Source organism: Oncorhynchus gorbuscha, linkage group LG05 (genome assembly GCF_021184085.1).
Source record: "Oncorhynchus gorbuscha isolate QuinsamMale2020 ecotype Even-year linkage group LG05, OgorEven_v1.0, whole genome shotgun sequence".
NCBI lineage: Eukaryota > Metazoa > Chordata > Actinopteri > Salmoniformes > Salmonidae > Oncorhynchus > Oncorhynchus gorbuscha.
The window spans coordinates 59,807,380-59,812,518 of NC_060177.1; positions in this window are offsets into that span (position 1 = coordinate 59,807,380).

Genomic DNA, 5,139 nt, shown 5'->3' on the forward strand with positions numbered 1-5,139 from the left:
ACTACCGTGATGTCATGGCTGAAGTTTCATTCATGATATTATACTGCTAACAAAATTATCAGTGTTTCTCAATAAACATTTTTATTGGACAAAACTTTCAAAATAACCAGTCCTCAATATCTTAAAAATACCCAGAGATAAGAGGTTACATATCATTACTTAATGCCTGAGGCATTTGCTTCGACTCACCAGTACAGAGAAGGTCAGAGCCTTGATGTTGACAGGTGAGGATGGTAAGGTAGATATTGTTCTTCAGAGGGGAGATCTCCTGTGCCTCCCTGCCCCCCAAGTGGTCAGCACTCTCATTCAGTGGTCGCTTGTTCTTCACCTTCGTTTACGCTTGCAGGTAGCCTCCAGGGCGTTCCTGGAGACACCGAACCAGCTTAACGGGTCACACAGGTCAGTCAGAGATGGACAGAAATTAGGTAGAAGACCCAGGTCAAAAAGTAAGCCAATGTATGGGAAATGTAACAACCTGGGGAAGAGTGTCTTAAGGCTGCCTTAGGCCTGGGAAGAAGGACACAGACAGGGGGCTCCAGCCAGAGATGAGAGATGACCTAATTACTTTCAGGGGTGAATACTATCCTTCTTTTATGAGAGGAGGGCTGCGAGAGGACGATGATAGGGAGGAGGAACTGGGGTTAACTGCCTTGCTCAGAGGACTAATGGCCTATTTTTCCACCTTGCTGGCTCGGGATTCAAACCTTTCAGGTTACTGACTCAACTCTCTTAACTGCTAGGCTACCTGCAAGCGTGTGTAAATTGCATGTAATTCCCTGTTTATGCACTTCTCTATATGTATTCTAACCTTGAACTTAAGCACGAGAATTGCATGCTTTCCACCCGCTATTCTTTTGGGGTGGAGATCGAATATATAATCGAAGGCGTGGCGGAGGTGTGTCTGCAGATACACTATATTCCAACACCTTTACACGTGAGGAAACCATGGAAACCAGGTCTAGCAAACCAACCACTTCCAAGTGGAAACAGCATCTACTTTATTTTTTCAGATAGAAAAAACACCCTTCTCTTCTCCATGCACTGTAATTTACAACTTGATAAGAGCTATGTAAATAAGTAAACCCGATTGGATAAGGGAATTGTAAATATAAATGACAATTGTCTTAGATCTATTTTACCTTATAATCGCTGAAGACAAATGTCATATGGCAGCAAACAGAAGCATATCAACATATCAACTTTCCAACAGTAAAGTTTTTGAATGCTGTGCCATTTTGCAGAATTGAAATTGTATGGTCTTTTCATTTGCAGGGATGGCACTCAAATGTCTTAAAGGAGCTACATGTAATCTTTTTGCATTGTAATTTCAGAAACTTTCATATGTATCAGACCCACCCCCATTCTAATGGTGTAGCCTTCTTATTGGTCAACAAAAGACAGACCGGGCCTGAGCTTCACACTAACCGAACGTGGCACAAACCGTTAGCGCCCCCAGTCAATTTGACAAGAGATTCGCTGGCCCAAACAATATTACATATAGCGCCTTTAATTATAGGCTAACCGATCATTCTCTCTTTCCTATTACGTTAAATATTATCCACTATCAGTATCGACTCCATTGTGTCCTCCTCCCAAAGCGCTAAGAACCATGGCGTGATCCTGGACAACACCCTGTCGTTCTCAACCAACATCAAGGCGGTGGCCCGTTCCTGTAGGTTCATGCTCTACAACATCCGCAGAGGACGACCCTGCCTCACACAGGAAGCGGCGCAGGTCCTAATCCAGGCACTTGTCATCTCCCGTCTGGATTACTGCAACTCGCTGTTGGCTGGGCTCCCTGCCTGTGCCATTAAACCCCTTCAACTAATCCAGAACGCCGCAGCCCGTCTGGTGTTCAACCTTCCCAAGTTCTCTCACGTCACCCCGCTCCTCCGTTCTCTCCACTGGCTTCCAGTTGAAGCTCGCATCCGCTACAAGACCATGGTGCTTGCCTACGGAGCTGTGAAGGGAACGGCACCTCAGTACCTCCAGGCTCTGATCAGGCCCTACATCCAAACAATGGCACTGCGTTCATCCACCTCTGGCCTGCTCGCCTCCCTACCACTGAGGAAGTACAGCTCCCGCTCAGCCCAGTCAAAACTGTTCGCTGCTCTGGCCCCCCCAATGGTGGAACAAACTCCCTCACGACGCCAGGACAGCGGAGTCAATCACCACCTTCCGGAGACACCTGAAACCCCACCTCTTTAAGGAATACCTAGGATAGGATAAGTAATCCCTCTCACCCCCCCCCCCCCCTTTAAGATTTAGATGCACTATTGTAAAGTGACTGTTCCACTAGATGTCATAAGGTGAATGCACCAATTTGTAAGTCGCTCTGGATAAGAGCGCCTGCTAAATGACTTAAATGTAATGTAAATGACCGTCAGTAGGCCTAATAATAACACATATTCAACTGCCAATTTACTGTTCATTCCCTTTAGTTGATATAGCATACAGTCCATTTAATTACACTGTTTCCTTTACCTTCCTTTTCTTCCTCTGTAAACGCCATCATGGCTGTGTGGTTGTTGCTGAGGATCATTAGTAACAGTTGATCATGTTTTAATAAAGACATATAGGCTAATTCAATTGTTATGAATCGGAGTGCAGACCAATTCTTAACAGCTTGAACTTGACGTATGGCGCAATGCCTGGCCGTGTCATCACACAGTTTCATGGTTAGTGCAGGCAATAGACGAGGGTACAGCCTACTGTTGTACACTATTCTCCCTATTATCATTCTATGTACACTAATCTTCCAACATGACCATGAGTTAAAGAACTGAATGTGGACATTTTCAGGAGGAATCAAACCACTGTTTACTTTCTTTCATGCATAAAGGCTCTCCAAACCTGTTTTTTATGATTCATAAATACTTTCCTAAACCTAAATAATCTACAAGACCAATTGGTGCTGAAACGGAGACAAATATGCATTTATTTAGATGGCTTTCTTTCATTGATCCCTAATATTTTGAACGCATTCCCTCGATATATTCTAGTGAGTCTGTCGACAAAATTCAAACTAAAATGTACACCGTATTTAAAGGGATGGAAAATATGTTGGCCAGCAAGTGGGAGGGTTTTCAGGGGTTGAATGGAATGTATTCAACACATGCAAGGTAGCTACACTCCAGAGCCTGACTGAATACCAAATACTGAGAAGTGTGTCGGAAAGGTATGCGTAGGAAAAGTCTGAATCAGCCACATAGAGAAAATGGAAAAAAGAGAGCAGGAAAAGATTGAGCCATTTTTACACAGGGGTAGGAGTGAAAACTGCTAATGGTGGTTGGGAGATTCTAGTCATGTTATGGATCATGATGTTAGTGGGCCTCTGCCCATTGTAAATGTCTCAGATGACTCACTTAAAAGTAAATCACCTATGAATGACTACTCTGGTCACATTAAATATACATATAACTGTATTTTGAAAGTAATATATCTTGAAAACTTGATTGCTGAGATGCAAAACATGTTGGGACTAAATCAACAATGGACTATCTCACCAGAGAAAGCATCCGAGTGAGCGAAACAGCGCCCCTCTGTCTTACTATATGTAGCCAATGTATCTGATGCTGTCTGGCCAAAAAGAGTATAACATGCCATACTCTATTTTGCCAGACAGCATCAGATACATGGGCTTCACATACATGTCCTCTGCCTCGATGATGACAGTATTATCAGCAACACCTGTCTTTTTACTGAAGAAATGTGTATTGGATCCCCAAGAGTGTAAGTTTGGGTGCGGGTTGGTCTGCGTTTCTACTAAGCGAGCCTCGTCGAGAACCAGGCTTCCCTAATACGGGTAAGCCTGGGGAAGTTCATGGCAGAAAAATAGGTAAATAGGGGTGGAGACCCGGTGTAAATCAGTGACGCCTCGCTACACGTCAAACCAATCAAATGCCTTGCTTGGACGGGGAGCTCCAATAATGCTCACTAGATTAGTGTCGTAGGTGCAAGTCTACGTTGAGGATTGCTGGAAAATCGTCGATTTTAAAACCCCATCAAAATATTTGTGTGTATAGAGCACACTTCTGACAAAACACAATTATATTTTTCCTCCAGGTTTACTGCAATGTTGCAAATTGGCATATGGAACAACTCTCTGCAAAATGTGTCCTTTCCAGTCTGAAAACAGTGACGAACAGAACACGCTGCACCAATGGGCTTGTGTGGGGAGGGTTATTGAAATGTAACATCCAATCAAGATCTTGCCGCTGGGAGCTAGCAGACCATTCAAACCATTTTTGCAATCAAAAATTATCCAGACCTCCAAGGGAGGCGTGACAGTGACATGATTTTGGATGTATGGCAAATTGAAACTACAACTAAGCTAACATATGCAATTCCTTTAAGATGGTCATAACATTTATTTTTGATGAAACACTGAATTCGGCCTTACTGCTATTAGCCCATAAAAAAATGTTATCCAATGCATTTCTAAGTGTCTGTCTGAGAGATGTAAGAAAGCTCAGGGGGAAAAAATGCTACAAATTTTTAGTGGAATTACCTGTGTACATTGACATTCATGTTTTGGCCTGGTACCGGGTTACACCATCATGTGTGAGAGTTTCATCTTTCCATCGATGGGTCAAAGTCATTTGTAGACCAGACCGTTCGGACACTACAGATGTTTTCATGAGAAGACAGATTGTCGAGATGTGTCCTGGTCTGACAAACCCCGTCGTAGATCATCGGCGGATGCAAGGGATTGAGACATCTCTAGTTTAAACAGATTGTCGAGATGTGTCCTGGTCTGACAAACCCCGTTGTAGATCATCGGCGGATGCAAGGGATTGAGACATCTCTAGTTTAAACAGACAGATTGTCGAGATGTGTCCTGGTCTGACAAACCCCGTCGTAGATCATCGGCGGATGCAAGGGATTGAGACATCTCTAGTTTAAACAGACAGATTTTTTATGCCCAGCTCGTGAGGCCTGAGGCAATTGCCTCTTCTGCGTAATGGTAAATCTGTCAGTGGGAGAGACTGCTCTCCCTTTATCTGACAGACAGTACAGTATACTAGTCATGTCAAGCTTGAAAATCAATCCATTACTACCCCCTCTTCATCTTCTACTGTTTCTAAACCTTTTCATGGAAACCATGTTTGGAAAGACCGTTACAACTTAAAGCATTAG